This window comes from Cyanistes caeruleus, chromosome 1, assembly GCF_971803275.1.
Source record: "Cyanistes caeruleus chromosome 1, bCyaCae1.hap1.1, whole genome shotgun sequence".
Classification (NCBI taxonomy): Eukaryota; Metazoa; Chordata; class Aves; order Passeriformes; family Paridae; genus Cyanistes; species Cyanistes caeruleus.
Genome location: NC_141701.1, coordinates 137,790,523 through 137,809,895, shown reverse-complemented (window position 1 = coordinate 137,809,895; position 19,373 = coordinate 137,790,523). Strand labels below are relative to the sequence as shown.

General features: G+C 41.5%; 1 protein-coding gene and 1 long non-coding RNA gene across 51 annotated transcripts in view; one reads left to right on the top strand and one right to left on the bottom strand.

Moving 5' to 3' along the window:
* Positions 1–19,373, bottom strand: part of SVIL (supervillin) — a 134,464-nt gene that overhangs the window by 72,534 nt on the left and 42,557 nt on the right. The gene's annotated exons all lie outside the window — the stretch shown is intronic.
* Positions 2,813–11,101, top strand: LOC111924094 (uncharacterized). Its single transcript, XR_002861460.2, has 5 exons — positions 2,813–2,976; positions 3,360–3,538; positions 8,071–8,102; positions 8,456–10,675; positions 10,885–11,101. It is a non-coding gene; the product is annotated as an uncharacterized LOC111924094 (long non-coding RNA).

The window sequence follows — 19,373 nt, the reverse complement described above, 5'->3', positions numbered from 1 at the left end:
AAGCTCAAGTCACATCTTGAGCAGCCCACCTTGCAATCAAAGTATGTATCCCGAGTTGGCAATGTCAGTCAGGTTTGTCTTCTCCATCCAAACCCTGTGTATGTGGGAAGTGATATTTTCTCATTTCTTAAATTGAGGCCATTTGTATGAACTATAAAAACAGGATAAAATTTCCTGACGTGGTGTCATCACTCCAGCGGAAAGCAAATATAATCCTTTCCAAATAATCATCCTGGCAAAATGATTTATGTTTGGCCAGTGATTGTGTTTTGGACAAGTCTTCAGTTTAACTTCAGCACTGCATTGCTTGTGTAGTGTACTTTCAAACAGGTCATATCCAAAGAGATGAAAAAAGCTGATTAGTAAGATTTATAAAGGGGACTAAGGTTTGTAGTACAAAACGTGTTGAAAGAATATGGATGGTCTTTTCATACTGGCTGTTTAGTAATGTGCTCTGGGAAAAGGGAGAACAACAGGTATTTTTGTACCCGCACTAGAAATCCCCTTCCAATCTCCAGATTACTATTTCAGATTTCACTCCACTCATTAATTTCAGCAATTAATTACTCCTAAAAGGAGATTTTAGTACCTGTCAAGTTTGGAACACATTTCAGAATAAGGAACATGAATCTAATGTCCCCTAGTATCCCTACCTTTCATATCACCATTTGCAAAACTGAATGACGAGACTGGGCATAATTAAGAGGTCCAAGGTTTTTCTCTTTAGGAGCAGGATCAGACTAGAGAGCTCCTTCAAGGAAGTTCAAAGGCCACATTCCCATTTCTCATGTGGTGATCAAATGTATCAGTGGGGCACATCACCTGAATTCAATCACACCTATTTGTCTCTGGGCCCAAGGCGGTAACAGAAGATGTCAGCTGTGAGCACAGCCATTTGTGCACTGAGCAAATGCCTGGAAAGGAGGATAAGGCAGGAACTCATCTCCCAGCAATACAGATAATCTCAGCCATTAAACAGCTCACAGACTTTGAGGAGACATGGCATTTTACCCAGCAAAACAGCACCACAGCTCCCTGTGGAGCAGCTGCAGCTTGGACTGTGAAGGTGCAGGGTTAGTCACAGCTCTGTGGACATCCTTCACTGGAGTCATCAAGCCTCAGCTTCCTCTTTGCTATTGCAGTGAATGAGAGCTTTGCTGCTGAGATGGCCCCAGGTTTATCTGCTGCTGGGAGATGTTAAACTTGTGTCCCTCAAAAACAAGCAGCCAAGGATTCTAGGATGAGTTTCCCCATCTTCTGACACTTCTGGTGTCTGCAACCAGTATGAAGCTGTCTCCTTGACTGGAGCAGCAAGTGGCCTCATGCAGTTAGGTGCCACAAAAAGCCCTGCCACACTACTGAGTTTTCTCCTGGCTGCTCTTGAACACCTCTGCATGTGTGTAAAAGCCCAATAAGGGAGCAGAGAGAGGCACGCATACCCCAAGGAAGAATTTATAACAAAGTTCTTTGGCTCTTTGTGATAGTCATCTAAGGAAAACACTGATTTTGTTTACCACTGCAATGTGACATTTCACAGGCCACATCCTATCCCTGCATACTTACCCCCAAATATAATTTATCAAGCCTCAGGCAGACAGCAAAAAAAAATTTCTTGCAAACAAGAAATCCATGACCCCAGCTCCCATCCTGTTTATAGCATGCTGCAATGCTTTTTTAGAAAATTAAATATTTATTAAAAGAAATAAAGAAAAAAGGTATGCTTTATTCAAAAGCTGATGGTCAAGGTAGGACAGCTTTACTACAAGTACTGTCACTGCACTACGAAAAAGGCACATGTACCAGGCTTAATTTGCAACCAGCATGGCTAAGCAAAAATTAATGAGGAAAGAAAATCTAACCCAGTGATGCTGCAGTTCTGGAGTCTGTTCTCTAGAGAGCAGGTTTAAATTCATGGCAGCTGTAGTGTTTTTCTCTTTATTGCCCTCATTCACGCCCAAGGCCCCTGCAAAAGCCACCAATATTCTTGGTGCTCAGAGGGGTACCAGGAAGTTAATCACAAGTCAGATCTGAAGAGCCTTCCCAGAGCTGCCTGGGAAAGTTTGCACAGCATCTGCTTGTTTAAATCTAAGGAGATTACACTAAAGGAAAAACAAATAATTTTTTAAAGGCTTCTTCCACGTGAAAGGTTTTATGAGGTGGGTACGAAGCAACCTAGCTTAGTCCCGGTCAGTACACAGATGGTGGGTGCCAATATCCCCCTTCTGGAAGTGAGATAATTGCTTTATCCAGTAAAAATCAGTTTGCCAATAAAGGGCACAGAGCTGCATAATAAGGAGAGGAAAAACAAGTCCAAAAGTTGTAAAAAAAATTATAAATTAGTTCCTCTTAGTCCAGGTATTCCTCTGAAAGCAGGCAGGGCAAGGAATGAAGACACTTCCCAGCAAAGGCCCCCACAAAGTGTTTCAGTATATGGACTGACACTGTGAACTGGCGTCCTAAGGTTATAACCAAGCACGTAAAAAACACATCAAGAAGAGAAGTACAGCTACTAAGATTTACACACAATGATTTCAATTTTTAAAGCCACCTCTAGCATAATTCTTGATATTTGCCAGGCAGAGCGCAGTGACAGCTGGGCTCAGGCAGCAGCACGTCGCCGTCACGGCCACAGAACTGGGCCGTATCTCCCGGGGCCTGCGCTGGATCCGTTCTGGGCTGCGCGTCTCCCCCAGCATGTTCCGTCCCCAGACACGGCTCCACAGCTTGCCGTATAAGGCCACGCTCGAGTTGACTGGCTGCATTATAGGTCACCCAGTGTTTACCTTGCGAGCCGGCGGCAGCTGGAGCCTCCGGGCCCGCTCCGGGCCGCCGCTGCGCCATGGCCGCCTGCAGAGCCGCGGCGGCCGAGGCTCGGTACACCGCGCTGCTCGGCAGGCGAAGCCCGGCCACCGCTCACACCTGAGGGGGACACGCTTTGGTTTCACCGCAGGCGGCATAAAACTGCAGGGAGCGCAGGTACAGTTTTCACCGCAGCGCATTGTAGGACCACTTGGCTGAAAAAATAATCAGGTTTCTCACTGCATGAATTGCTCAGAAGTAGGGCAGCGGCGTAGGTACGAACAGCCACCCTCACAGCTCCAAGGCAGCAGACAGGTACTTGTCAAACAGAACCAAGGGAACTAGATGAAAGCAAGGCAGAGATACTCATTTGAGCACTACTGTTTAATTATTTATTACTTTTGATCAGTTATGGTGAGATTCACTGCAATTGAGACAGATGGCTTCAAAAGCAATGATTTACCCTCCATGAAAATAGCTAACCAGTCAAATAAAAAAACCCCGTCTTCTGCTGCTTCCCTTGTGATTCAGTCTGTTTTCTCCTTTACACCACTCCTAAGTGGTGTAACTAACTTCAAGATGCTCGATTTGGATACTGCCGCACCCTGTTTCCAGCAGAGTGAGGAAAGCCCGAGTGCTCTGCGGTGAGAGCTGGCAGGCAGAGGAGAGCAGCACAGGTCACAGCAGCACTGCCACCAGAGCCCTGCGAGGGACCACGCACAGTGGCCTTTCCCTTCAGGTCAGTACAGACAGTGCATTTCCATCCTTCATCAAAAACTCTTTGTAAGGTTAAATACCTATCTAATACTATCAGATATAATGGTGTATTTATCATATGATTCAGCTAGAAAACTGTCTTGAGCACAGGGAGTAAAACTAAACTATGATTATCACCCCACTGAAGTAACCGAACTACCACAATTATGTCCTGTTCCTGCTGTGAACCTGGGGTTCATGCTATTGTAATTAAAAGAGCTAAAATATATGGTCCATTCACTCTTAAAACAGTACATGTTAAAAAAACAACTGATAGTTTGTAACCATAGCCATGATCATTTTGGGCTGAAGCTGTGCCCAGGTGCACACACAGCTCCTGGGTCAGAATTGCTGATTTTCTGCTCGAAGTCTATTTTCACCCAAAATACACTTCACTTATACAAAGAAATTTGGCACACGTGTTCAAAAAAGGGCCAGTCAGACATGATTACACAAAGGCAAGTCCTAAAACAAGCCAACTCACTTTGTGTCCCATTTGCTTAGATCAGCAGCACAATATGCTCTTATGAATATTAATAATGAATGCTGGAGGAAACTAAACAACACACAAGGAATGAGAAGAACTGCTGTGTGAGCATTAGGCTTGTTAAGAGTTTTAGGAAGAAGTCAAGATAGCCCTGAACTATGAAAATCAGTCACATTTCAGACATTTCACAGACTTTCAGGCTGGGATGAGAGAAAAGCTATCAGATTTGCACTGCTTGCTAGAGGAAATGAGTTCACCCATTCATTTCAAGTCTCTCTGAATACACACTGACAAATCCAACGTAGCAGGGGAACATTACTTATCTTGGTTCAAAAGGAGAATCTCAGTAAATTCAGGCACATCCAGAAGGGAACACTCTGACACCCTCACAGGTGACTACTTATTTGACACCAGTTAATTTAGGATCACTTGTGTAACTGCACACAAGCAAAGGCTTTTGAATGGTTCTATGCTTTCACAGTTTTAATTTTAAATGGGAGGTAATGTTACAGCTGACTTTTCTCCATTTTAACACTCCCATTTTTCATCTTTGCTCACAGACATTATGAATTCCAAGACAGGCTTCAGGAAGGACTTTTGGAAATACAGCAGTATCTCCCCTCCCCTGTGCTAAAGACGGGGGAAAAAGTAGAACCAACATTTTTTTAAAAATCTGTGTTCTGAATATTTTAAATGCAAAAGGATACCTAAGTGGTAAGGAAGTCACCCTCATGAAGAAACCTGGCTTTTTCACTGCTCAGGACCAAGCACAATTACTGGACTCAGTTAAACCCAACTGGTACAGAGCTAAGGAATAAAGTTCTCATTGAATTTTTCAAGAACAGGCTAGAAAAGCAATTTCAGCAAAATCTTTATATGCATATCAGAGGTGATGATGAAAGAACAGAATAATGGCTCACATGAGACCTCTGCTTAAATCAAGGCTGGAGAACATTTTCCACACTCAGTCCCCCAAAAAGGCCACCTCCTCCAGTGACCTTACAAGAATCAGCTGCCACCCCAGCTCTCGGTCACACGAGAAGAAACACATCCACCATGTAATCACCAGTTATGTGCTGCAGGCACACATTCACTGAGAAGACAGATGGGGTTTCAGTGAGGTAACGGGGAGGGGTTCTTCCCCTGGTCCACAGATGGTCAGTTCAAGCTCAAAAGTAAAACATCATGACTTTGTTGAAATGAAGTGAGCAGAGAAAACAGCCTGGAAATGAAAGAACGAGGACACTTGCTTGGGGAGCCAAGAGGTTTGTTATAGCCCAGGTTCCCAGAGCCACCTCTCAAGCATATAGAGAAAAGCCCCCAGGGATGGTGCAATACTGATGCCATGTGATGGCTAGAGAGAAGCTCTCAGTGACACCTCAGCTTTTAATGACAAACGGAGGAGCTCAGCTGCATTTGCCCCAAAGTTCCTCCTACCAACACTAAAACACTATTTCCAGCTCTAGTCATTTTAGTCTCCCAGCTCTCATCCTTGTCAATCCCTCACTTCTGATTTTATTTCTCCTGTCTTCTGTATAGTTCCACCTTCCTCCTGTACCTCATACTATGGGTAATCCCCAAAACTGTATTTCTGTTCTTCCGTGTTCCCAAATGTACTTTCAGTTTTCCCCTGGCTCTTCTGCTGCCACTGCAGATTCTTCCATTGGAGATCCAGTTTCCTCCCTGGCTCTCTTAACCCACTTCATTTCAGCTCCTCCACAAACCTGGCCATCTTTTTGAGAAGGATTTTGTTTTCCTTCTCCAGGAGATTTCGGTAAAGGTCTGTCCAACCTAGCACACTTTATTAGGAGAGAACTGATCATAGGAAATGAAGGAGGTGTATTAGTGAGAGCTGAACCAACTGCAGTGCACAAAGCTTAACTTCAGCAGCACAGTATGAAGCAGGCCAACAACTAGCAGGTCACAGTGTAAACACGCTGATACTCTTGGACATTTTCTTTCTTGCAGGTAAATTCCCTTCATCAGTCAACTTGTTTGTCCCATGAATAGCATCACAGGAATGCTGCACTGTTTGAAGAGAGGCACTAAGCATGTGTAATGGAAAGAGACATCCCTTAAAAAAGAGAAAAGACAGGCAGCTTGAACAAACTAAGAGCTGGAAAGAATGGACTCCCTTGATGTCTTAATGGCCATTGGTTATTACAGTAATACACCAACAACCAGTTACGGAAAGGGTGCTGGACTAAATCCTTGCAAGGCAAAGAAAAAATACCTTTCCTTGCAAGGCATTTGTCTAAAAGGGAGGCAAAGCCCCTGCTGAGGAACAGTGTATAATCATCAAAATCACAGGCACACACAGTGCAATGTCTCCTAGCCCAGTGGGACACAGCTCTGTGCCAGGTGATGCAACAGAATGCTCAGTCCCTAGGGCCCTGTCACGTGTGAAGACAGCCTAATGCTCAGCTAATGTTCAGATGCCACAGCAGCATAGACCTCAGGAGGGGCTGCAAACCCCAGCAGGGAAGAGGGGTATGTTCTGCAGTAAGACCTCTCTGCCACCACACCACACTTTGTCCAAACCCAGGACCTTGCAGTTCTCAGGAGAAATGAGACATTGCAAGTCTTGAGGAATTTTGGTGTATAGGGACCCTAAGAAGCTTTCTTGTTACATGCTCCATCATCCTCACACGCACCATAAAGGCTGGGCCCATGGTTTCTGACTCAAGCAATGAAAGGTTCATGAGCTTCAGGACCTTGACAGGGCATCTACTGCACAGACACACATAAAATTCATGCACCAAGTTTATGGTGAGCACAGTTTCCTCCTCACAGTCTACAGAAAAGAATTCTTATGGCATGAAGACAGTCCTCCTTCCTATACCAGGGAGCCTCTGGGAGCCGTTTGGGAGCTTCATTTTGGCCCACCAGCACTACTATTTGTAGTAGTACTGTATGTATTAGGCATATTTACTATTAAGTTCTATATCTACATTTCACATAAAGGATGTTGAAGTACAAGCAAGATGCTTGTTTTCCTCACTGTCTTTCTATACCTGGCCTGACTTTAAGTGCTAATGGAAAAACTGAATATTTTAAATACAGCAGTAGAAGGGTTAAGTAAAATTCAGCAGCTTCTCTAAATGATTTAACAATTTGTAGTGCCATTGAGCACACACACAGATTGCTCTGACTTAAAAAAATCAAGTTCATAAATAGTCAAGTAAACAAAAATAAAAGGCTCAGTGAGGGCTACATTTTAGGACTTTCAGACTATCTTGTAAATACACTGTTTGCCAGTGGCTGTAAGTCAAACTGCAGCAGTATTTCAGAGTGCCATGGAAAGTATGCCTGCATTAAAACCCAGCATAAGAAACTTTAAATTCCTGACAGCATGTGGCCATGCATGAGATCACTGTGAAAAGCTGCAACATTTTCTTGAGCTCTTTATTTTTGTTTCCTGAGAAGTTTGAAACCATAATCAGCAGCTTATATCCAAAGTCTAGATGTAAAGTCAGCACAGGCTGGACTAGGTCCAGGAGTTACATTAGTTCACAATATGCAGAAAAAGATCAAAATTCTATCCAAGGAGATCTGGAACACTAGAATGCTATTTAATGAAGGCTGAAGAAAACTAGAGGACTGCTCTAGTGAGGACATTATATAGGGATTTCACTTGGATAGCATAATTTAATTTTTATAGTCAAATTCTCACTTTCTACCCTCAAGGGTATGTGTGCATATGTGTGAAAGTATCCTATTAAACAATTTGGCATATGTAAGTTCTTAACTGGTTCCTTTTTTGAGGGCTTTTTTTGGCTAAGTATCATCATTACTTCTTGCAAGTCATTATGAGGAACAGTGTGAGAGCATCCAGTTTGTAGTACTTTTGTGTCTGTGGGTGCATAAAACACACCTGCAAAGAAAGTGGGTTTTACGGGAAGAAATGTTTCATTGGCTAGGATGGGTTTTTTAAGACTTTTTTTTTTTTCATCTATTGACTATTAGAAAATTTTATGTCAGAATAAACACACAGCTCACCTATCCTGTCTTTTTTGTCTTGCAACCAGGATGCAAAGAACAGCAGAAGTCAGGCAACTTGGTAAGTAATCTAAAAAATTACTTCCAAAAACAGAAAGGCAGGGAGGAGAAAAAGGAGTAAACTGAGGGATGCCAAGGTGAATCAGCTCTAGGAATGCTAGAAATCTACATCTAGCATGGACTGCTCTCACATTTTATTTCAAAAATTGTTTCTCTGTGGAAGTCATACTGTTAGTTGTGTTTCTTTTTCCAGTCCCTTGAAGCAAACCACTGAGGGTGTTCCACTATCACTACTTTGTGGAAAATACTGTAATGGGAACATCCAATAGCAAACATAATTAAATATTGTAACAAATTTATCCCTCACTACACAAAAATAAAACTAACATTTAATTTTTCTTTTCTTATCTACAGGGCTTAACTGCTTCTGCTCATTGACTCTTTTTTCCACTTTAATATCCTTTACTGTGAGAAAAATAAACAAGTGTGGACTCCGTACAGGATTTTTAGGTTTTTAAATTTGGAGACTGCAGCAGACCTTTTGCTTCCTTTCAGTTATCCTAATCAAGAGATAGTGGTTGGAAAAGAAGATCTCAGAACAGATTTGGGGTCCAATGGTGTTGGAAGAATATCCAGTTAACCCATTTCCATCTACAGGAATTTCTTCAATTAACTTTTTTCATCTTCCCATTCTTAATCCCATCAAGTGTTACGCCAGCTAATTCTCTCTTTTTCCAAGCACAAGTATTATTAATTAATCAGAATAGAGTCCTATAAATGCTCATATTTCAACTTTATAGATCATGCTGGCTACCTCTGCCATTAATAAAACTACTTGCACAATGTGGAATCAATGTACAAAGCCCCTATCTGTTAGAACCGAGCCATCATACTCCATTAAGTTCCAGTCAGATTACAGCTTCTCTGTACCTTGTTCCACACCACATGTCAGTCTAATACTGCTATACTCCTTTTTGGTCAAATATTAATATATTAGTTTTAGCTTCTAATATTACCTTCCCTATGAACTTGCTACAGAGAGGCCACACTCAATACCACTGATCCCTCGAGACCAGTCTGAGGGGGATCTGGTGTCCAGTGTAGCTGTTCAGGATACTTCCTGAGACTCGTAAGACAGGTTCCTAAAGCAGTGGTAAAACTGCTAAAGTGGTAGTGGTAAAGGGCATTCACAACTAATTACAGGTAAATTCTTGACAAATTTGAGAGCAAACCACAAAAATCTTAACTCCAATGCTAGCCATGTGACCAAAGAGCTCTGTGAGTCAAGTACCCCATGGAAGGGATATTTTAACATACTTTAATCTTCACAAGTTTCCATAAAACTACCTTCAAGTCAGCCAAGACACAGCTATGCCATATCCTGCAACATCAAGTATCATGAAGATGCTGCAGTCTCTCCCTCAATATATCCCACTTGCTGCATAACTGCTCCCAATACCTGACAACATTTTTCCAATTGTTGGTTCAGCAGGTTAGAGGAAGCTGTCTTCTGGCAGAGAAAGACAAATGCTAATACAGCTATACCCTTTCCTAGCAAATAATTTATCTGAATTAGATTAAGCTTTTCTGGTCTCCTCCACCTACCCAGGGCTTGGGTTAAATTCCAGGGTTACCTACCCAGCCCCTGCTGTACAAACGGGACACAGCTGAGTAAACAGCTCTGCCCTCCTAACATACAGCAGTGGGACTCAGAAAAATGAACAGGCTGATTCCTTGGACTCCTGACACCCCTACAACAGTGCCCGTTATAACTGATACTCAAAGTCAGTCTTGCATGATAAAGGCAGATACTATAACTTTAAAATACATACAGAGGTTAATTTAGAGGGCATTTGTACAGACAGCCCATCAAACATAACTAGGAAGTCAGATGAGCAAGTGAGAAAACTGTGACTTCTGCTTCAACATACTTAATCTGACATTGCTTTAACTATAATATTTATCAATTTAGGATACAGCACTACAGAAAAATATTGAGAAGTTTTTCTAAAGAGTACCAAGAGTTCTCCTCTGCTCTCCACAGTGTACAGTGAAATACATATTGACACTGAGTGCATCATCAGATCTGTATTGAAACCACATTGATAACACAACTTAATTCAATTCTTAGAAACAGCACATTGTCAACTCTGATAGCAGCACAAGTAAAGCATTGTTATTCTACAAAGCCTTGAAACCTGTTTTTTTAAAACATTTCAACTCTGAATTTGGCTTCTGCTTGACTAATAGATTTTTAAAAAGCCTACTAGTATTCAGGGCCTTTTGTTAGAATAGATTTGATAAGATTTTAGAAGTAAATACCAATAAACAGTAGAGGTTTAGTTGTTTGGGGTTTTTTCTTTCAGCCATTATCTTTACAAATATGAACTTGGTGTTAAGCAACTTCTTAAGTCAGCAGTGTAGGCTAAGGATGGCAACCAATTGACAAAGAATGCCTGAAACTATATTTGTCTGATTAAGTTCCTTTAGATAAAACCAACTATTTATCTACAAACAACTTATGTGTCAATCACGATTCTCAAAAATCCTACAAAACTAAAACCTTACAAAGAGAGGACGAAGAACTAAAATTTCCTATCCCCAAGATACGAAGAACAGTCATGAGCTCATCAGGTACTGGTTTTATAGCCTCCCCCTGTTTAACAGGCAGTGAAGTCCTTATCTCTTTCTACAGTATAACAACCATCTTCTCACCCTCCCCCCTCCACTGAAGGAATATCATACCAGCAAGCTCCTCTTTGGCAGTTCTATGCATGTCTGATTAAACAGAGCAGTTTTTCATAACTTCTGTTTAACCTTGAAATCTGTTGCTTCTATTTCAGACCTGATGAAGTGCTGGTGTGCCTGCAAGCTTGGCTCATTTTTTCCCCCCATACCAGCTGGTCTAATAAATTACCTCTTCCTAACAACCTCCTGTTAGCTATGTCCTTAGATCATACACAGTTAAACGCTGTTATGTGACTTCAAACTTTAATTAAACCACGATAAAGAGTACTGCTGGCTTAAGAAATAATAAAAAAACCAAAGTCACTCAAATACTACCTTGCATTACAGGTAGTCATTCACCTTCCCCATTCCTCACATAGATGAGGAAAGGATCACTTTTAAATGGTTGCCAGGAACATGAGCATTTTCTGTTTAAGCTGCTCCTAATGTATAATAAAATATATAGACTGGACATTTTAATAAGTTTGAGGTGACTTCAGGCCTGATGGTTAGGTTCCCTAACTGTCTGCCAGGGAGAATGAGCTTAAAGCATGCAGTTTGCATGATTTAAATTTTAAAGCAACTTTTTTCATCTAATTTGAGAAAGGGAAGGGGGTGGGGAAGGAGTATTTTGTTGTAGAAAAATCACCTCTTTTCAATCCATGGGTAAAAAGTCCTTTCTTTAAGGTCCGGCGGTTGAAGGCTTAACTCCCGTTTCAGACATGCCTTTATTTGGAAACAATGCGGGAGCAAGCAAGGCAGGGCTTTTTCAGAGATGCTGCCTGGCCACAGGCAAGCTAACAACAACTTGGCAAAATGAGCAGCAGCTCTGCACAGTCAATACAGCCATATGCTCCTTGAACAAAAAAACAAGCGTGGGGTTTACGGTTTGAAAAAAGCAAACAAACAAAAAACCCCTTTGTAATTGTTCATTAATCATTAAAGGAAGAAGGCGCAGACCAGGGCTCCATACAAATCCCACAAAGCTTGCGGCTCACGCAGCTGCACTCCTTGGGACACGTATTGCCTGTAGCACAGTGCTACCTTCAGGACTGCAGTGTACCTGCTCTGGAGCACAAGCACCAGCTCCAAATCAGAGGGCACAGTCGTGCAAGGCACAGGCAGCACTAACCATGGATGGGAGGGGGACAGGAGCTGGCTGAAGTGCTGACAAATGACTCCATGTAAAATTCAAACTGCATACCATCAATGTACCAAAATGCAGGAATTCGGGGCAGCCCCCACATTGGTTGGCACTCTGCTGGTTCCCAGCAGTACCTGGAGCAAGATGGCTCCTTAAGATCACATCCCCCTTCTTCCGACAGACAGGGAGAAGAGACTATTTTTACACAGACGCTGACCACTTTGACAAAAATAAATGGAAGTAAAACTTGAGGCCAGTCATCTTCCTGATACTCCTCTCTCCCAGGGACCTTGGGAACATTAGAGGCAGAGGAGGCCAAGTGAGAAGAGCAGACCCCAAGAATTTGAAGTTATAACCTGACCTCAAGATCAGAATCTGCTTGCATTTTCTTTCTCCAGCCTGTTTCTCTCACACCGAAAAAAACTCAGCTAGAAAAGCTGACATATCTTCAGAAATTTTTCTTTTTTGTTTTGGAAAGAGAGACTCCATTAAGTGCCATTCAGGTTTTCTTCCCTACCTTCTTCTTCTCTAGTATTGCCAAGGTCAGATGCAGGAACCATACAAAAAGGCATGAAAGCAAAACAGAAAGAGGAGGTGTCTATTTAAAGGTACTTTCATCCTCTTCAGAAAAAAACCTTTTTGTTCCAGGAGTTAAAGTTCACACTCTGCACAATCTTTAGCTTGCAGTTTTCCCTATGCTCCTGAAGCATTGGCTCAGTGCTGTTGAACTGAGGAAAAAATATCTACTTCACTGCTGACCCCAGCACTGGCGCTGGGTGGACCACCACCACCAAGCCAGTCTCTCACTTCCAACCTTTCTAGACCACAGTGTTCACAGAAACATCTGGCTTATATGATAGGAACCACTCATATCCATCCTCTAATGGATGGTCAATATGGAAAAGAAGGGGAAATACTTATTAAAATATTATTTTGCTAAGGAAAAGCCTAGCTTTCCAACTAACAGTTTTTCTTTCCAGGGGACAGATTTGTGATGAAGGTTTGGCATCTGTTCAGTTCTTCCTCTGTGACAAGTAATTTTGCTTTCTCCTGCATGGGTGCGATCAGCACAGCTTTGGCTGCCAGCATGGACATTCAAAAGCCTTTCATCCACAACAGTCTTGAACTTTGTTTTCCATCATGAAATACATCTTGCAGATGCATATTTTTATTTTCCCACCTGATCTCATGTAGAGACCACATTGTTAAAAGCATCTTTAGTAAACAGGAAGAAGGTAGGCAGGACAGTTTCTGTGGCAGAAGTCACTCTTGTAGGAAAAGGACTCAAGACTGAGCAGTGTGGAAGACCTCATGCTTCCTTAATCATGCAAACTGCACGATTAGGCAAATAATAAATGTGCTTTCCTCTCAGAGCACTCTGAAGGCCTCTGTCAAAAAGGAAGCCTGTGTTTTACACCCAAAAGCAGCCACTGCCTCTTTAGTCACCCTACAACAAGGGCTGCTGAAAGCTGAGGTTATTTTCCTTCTCTCAAAATTGCATCACATCTCACTAGACACTACCAATTTCCTGTTGCACTCCCAGAACTGATGAGAGGTCTTGGGAGTATTATTTCTCATAAAATGTGTTTCAAAATCGAAGACTTTTTGCATATTCGTGGTCACAAAGCATCTCTATTAGACTTACTGACTGCTGAAGAGTTGCCTCTTAAGAAGAAAGATTTCAATTTCAAAGCAAGTTGGAACGATTTTCTAAATAATCCTAAACCTTCAGAATCTATTTAATCTGCCTCAAAATTCACAGTTGTTTTCAGGCCTTTTGCTTGGATTTAAGAACTGCTTAATCTATGTTTACAGTGTTTTTTTCAGCTGTTTCTTGACCAAGTTAACTGGTTTAGATTTTAATTTTATACAACATTTGAAAAAAAAAATGTAAGAATTATTTTCTTCCCCTTCTTTCTATGGATTATGCAATTAAAAGAGTTTTGTGGTACAAGTTTAGAGTTGAGAAACATAGTAATGTGTTCTTCCTTTTGACCCTCTCTATTTAAGAAAGGAAATATTATTAGAAATGGAACAGTAACATTAATTACATTAAGATCCCACGATTTAAAACTTTAACCACCTGATTCCAGGGTAGCTACAATCATGTTCAGTAGTTTTTCCCAATGCACTATTACAGCGCCATAGAAAGAATCACAGAATATTCTGAGTTGCAAAGGACGCACAAGGATCATTGAGTCCAACTCTAAACTCTGAATGGCCCATAGGGGCTGTGAGCTCACAACCATGGTTATTAGCACCATGCTCTAACCAAGAGAGCTAATAAATATGAGGGATTGGCATCTCTCCCACAGTTTTAATCAATGCTGTCAAAAAATGCAATAGCAACTGATTGCTGCCTTGAGTAAGTAAAGTTAGTCAAGTACTGGTATTCCCTGTAATAAGGCTCATGAACACTACTGATTGCACATAACAATTGGCTATTTTCAAGGGAGCCACCACAGCAGGGCAGTCCAGCCCTGCAGGGCAATTTATGACAAATGAATGAGCCAAAACCTGTAAACAATTCAGTGACAAAAATAAGCCCGAAAGACAAAAAGCAACTCAACCTCCAGAAGCTGATTTATTTCCACAGTAGCTAAATGTAAATACTTCCTCTTCCCTGAATTGCTAGACTTTCAGTTCAAGGAATATATTAAGAGATTGAGAACCTACATCCAACACTGTGGCTCCCTCTGATTGTTGTGTTGTGTTAAAACTATTGTGAGAGTATATTCAGCCTAGTTAGCCAAGAACTTTACCACCTCTATAATTAACTCTGGAATCTGACATCATCATCCCCTCAAGGTTCTCTTAAAATTTTAATAGCCTGGTTTATGAATATTAATTTGCCGGCATTACACTTCCAGGGATTTATGAAAACCCAATGGCATGTCAGTGCTCAAAGAGGTTCTATTATTTCTGCTTCTTCCTTAGCATATTTATTACAAGACAGAAAATGCATCAAGCCTGCAGTTGATCCAACCATCTGGGTCAATTCATAGAGATTAAGTGGCACAGCAGACACCAAGTGCTGCTGCTCATGGTGCTTATTTATCCCTCCAGTGGACATGATGCTTCTTCACAGGAGTCATTGGTTCTAGGCTATAAAAGCTGTTTCTTTCTCATCTCTTCCTGTTTCTCTCCTCCTACATGCAACTGCAATTACAAGCCAAGCACACGACAGCCAGTCCTTCAAAGGCTTCTCCTGTGTAAGAGAAGAGTTTCCCAAACCACAGAGTTTATCAGATCGGTACAGGCAATTATTCTCCACAGTCAGCTTGTTTCAGCAAGTGCTGCAAGACAGATGGAAACTGGCACACTCCAACAGCTAAACAAAGTTTGTGACTCTTTGGTCCATTACCAAGAGGCATGAACATTTATATCAGAAGGAATAATTTGTTTCACAGTTTTTTGTGTTTTCCAAATTGTGACAGTGCTGAAGTTTTAGGCCACTGGCTTGGACATAACTGTATGCCACAGACATGTCATCCAACCATCCCCAGATATGAAACATCTCCAGTTTTAAAAGGAGAGCTCAATAAAAGTTCATAGTGCAGGTAGATCAAAAGCTCCTATGAATCTGAATAGGGCAACAAATATTTAGAGCACAGCTTGTCAGGAATGTGAAATGCTACTATATATTAAGCCAGAAGCTTCCTCATAATAGTCATGCAAACTGTAAAGCAAAACTAGAAAGCCAAATAGTGTCATTCCTCCTACATATTCCTTAGCTATATTTCTCCTTTGTCAGCAAGGAGGCAGCTCAGCAAAGCTCAGAACTACTTCTGTCATTTCCTGGCAAAACAAATTTAGTTAGAACTTTCTGAAGTTATTGTTAAGCCTTACCTTACAACAATTTATGCAATTATGTGATTTTCCCCTCAGCACCACTGCTTCAGAACAAAGAAGGTAAGAGGTTTGATCTGTCATAAATGAGCATTCCAAGCTTCTGGTTTCTGTTTCTGCTCCAAATATTTACAGAACAATGAAAAGCTCTCAATTTGGAAGAGTAACTTCCAACAGCACCTTTTGGCAAATGTAGTATTTAAAGGCAACACCAAAGAGAACCTGTAGATTACTCAGCAGGAAAAAAAGAGAAGAGAAATGCAAATAAAAAATAACAAGTAATAAAAAGGATATAATCCCTGAAGGGAAAGGGAGGAGAAATTAGAGATCAGCAACTGAAACAGTGAAGAAAAAAGGTCAGAAGTCCTGAAGGATGTAATCATGATTCTATTTTAAAAAGAGAAAGGCTAAAATCGTGACTGATACAATGGCCTATGGGCCAATCCAGAAAGTCTGAAGTACCATAAATAAAATGGCTTTGTAGAACATCATCACTTGATGCTTCCTTTAGCTCCCAGGTCACAGTTTTGGCCAGAGACCGGTGTTTGGGAAGACTGTTGTGAATTCTTACCAGGGCCTGGGGGGAAGCTCTGCACTACAGGCAGTCCTGGACACTGGTCAGGGTACAGCAAGCACACTTCACTGTGGTTGAATTACACTATTTCTGCTTGGCTTCTGTAGAGAAACCAGCTTATTTGGACTTGTTTTTTAGCTACCTAGCCTTCCTTGGGGAGAGAATAACTTATGCTGTGTCTTCAGAACAAAAAGACCTACTGTCAAAGTCACAAGCTGCCTGTTTGCCCTAACCAGGAGAGACCCTTTGTGGTGCAGGGGGCAGGGGAACCTTTCACTTGTATGGGATCTCCCTTAGAAGCAGAATGGCTTTTTTTTAATGTAATATGATTATTTTAGAAGGCAACAGAAGTTAAAATAATGTACTTCAAGAATCTGACCGAAAAGCTTGATTGTTGCTTTGGTAAGAGCTCCAAAAGTAGGTGAAAAAAATTCAAACTGACTCTGGCCTGCAAAACTCTTCCAGCACCATCAACCCCCTTTATTTATTTATTTTTAGTGGCTTGCCAGTTAAATCTCTAGCCTGCAACAAAATCAAGTTTGGGTAGCTGTCAGCCCTTAAAGCTAAACAGCTACAACACTTGGCAGGTAGTTTTAAGAAAGACTTTTAGCTACAAAGGAAAACATGATGGGCTGGATGAAGCTGAATGCCCAATTTATTTTGGCACTCTTGTAGGATAGACAGCCATGTTGGCCAGCTTCAGGATCCTGAATTGTGTAAGTATTTCCAAACATTTTGAGCCTGTCTGCCTTGCTGGACCACCCACAGGGAGTACAGCTTGATGGCCATGGGAATAGTACCACCGACTACATTGTTCTTTACTGAACTCTACTGAATACACTTAATCTCCAGAAAACTGACAAGATTACTCCTCTGTGGAGGAAGATCCACACGTCTGCCCAGCAGGAGATGCAGAAAGGCAGTCTTTTGCAGGCAGAAGGGCACAACTCTGCTCCATCGGCTTTCATGGTCAGGTTTTGCCCACCAGTTTAGCAACATGCAAGGGACACAGTTGTGCTTTTCTCCCCAGGTAACAGTGGAAGTGATTAGCACAAAAATGTGTTCCTGGAAGCAGCACAGACACCAGAAAACTTCATGATAATTCAACTAATTGGTACATGTCACAAGAGAGAAGCAATTCAGAAGAGTTAATCAACCTGAAGCTCATTTGAACTCCAACCATTCATGAGACTCTGAAGCTGAGCAGCAGGTTGTGTTTCACAGACTGACTCAAAGATATGAATAAAGTAAAACACTCCCAGGTACTGAACGAGGCATTGTCAGTGTACAGGTCATGTAAGTGAAGTCATGTTGAGAACGAGTCATTTACGCCTCCTAGGGTGTAATCCCATGAAGAAATACTTAGATTAAATCTTAGACTATTATCCTTGCATATCAACCCTGTCTGCTCCCAGCAGAGGTGTCTGAAGATCCTGTTTAAACTAGCTCATTTATCCAATCAAGTCAGGAGAAACAAAAACATGAGATAGCTACTCTGTGACTCTTGGGAATGGTGCACAGCCAGGACTTGGACTCAATGATTCCTGTAGGTCCCTTCCAACTCAGCACATTCTATGATTCTTTAAGTGCTTTTCTTGAAGCTACCCCTACCTTTCCATCTCAATGCCCAGTCCCTAATCCTCAATCTCTCTGCTTCTCTCCTCTCTGTCTCTCCTAAGTCTTGCACAGGGAGCAAATGGCCTGCTGTGGAAGGCTACTCATGACATCAGGAAGTAAAAGAAAGTGAGCCAAACAGTTCTTGATTTACCTGAAGCATTTACTAAGAGGATTTTGTGTGGAGTGACTTCTTTCCTGACAATTAACTCCCATGGAGTTGTGCTGTCATGACATTTCACTGTCTGCATTCAATCTCTCACAGGCACTGGAAGTCACTCATAAAATTCTACTCAATTACTTAGCCCTAGGTTTCAATCAAAAATATTTGTCCATTAAATATTTCACTGACAATGTGCTACTTCTGTGCTGGCTTCAACCAAGCTGTAATGGTGATAGCTATAACCAAGCTGTATTTGTGATATTGAATATAATTATTTCATAGCTGCATTTTCAAATATAATTACTTTCATAGCTTCAATTCAAAATTATGTCCAAATTTTACTTACACCTATTTTTACCTAAGTCCAAACAAGCCAGCACAGGCAGTATAAGAGCTTTGGTCATTCAAGAGAAGAGCTTACATATATCTCAAATCAGAAGTGCAGAACTAAATAATTACAAGTAGAATACTGTTCTAACTTAAGTCCTCATGACACTCTTTCAGAAGCATACACAGAGGCAAGTAGATCGTGGGCAGTTTTAATACTGGGCTAGAAGACACAGCAGTAGACTTGGTCCAAGAATCAATACAGTATCTTAAAATAAAAGAGAAATTCCCTCTTGCATAACAATATTAGCCCAACACTTGCACAACACATTTTCCTAACATGTCTTACGATCATTTGCTTAAGTCTCTAAATCAAGCAAAGGGAGCCTGTCACGAGCACGGTACGATAGATCACAAACATTTAAATGTCGACATCCCACCTGATGAGGTGAAACAAAGCCCCACAGAGCTCACAGGCCAGTTTGTAGCTCTTCTCTTGCCATCTAACCCAAGACATCAGAGTGTTCCATAGTCACCTGTGCTACAAGCTCACACCCACACTGAGCAACTCTTTTTAAACCCTGACTCTTCCTCTGCTGTTAATTCAGCACCCACGCTGATCCACCATGGTGAGCAGGTCTGAGCAACCCACTGGACTTGAGAGGAAATGGAAAGAACTCCTGACAGAACAGTTCCATGATCTCTATGGCAATGTATCCAACTGATACTATCGGAGAGAGTGGTTCTGGAGCAAAGTGGGAATGGAAATGCAATTGGGAAGGATTCCTAAATAGGTATTTTAAAGCAAGATTGCCACTTCCACTATTCCTATCTGCCAATCCAAAGCATCAGCTGCCTAAAGTTCTTCAGAAGAACAAAACTGGTGACCCTGGCCTTAAACCAAAAAATTATGAGATCTCATTTTGAAACTTAC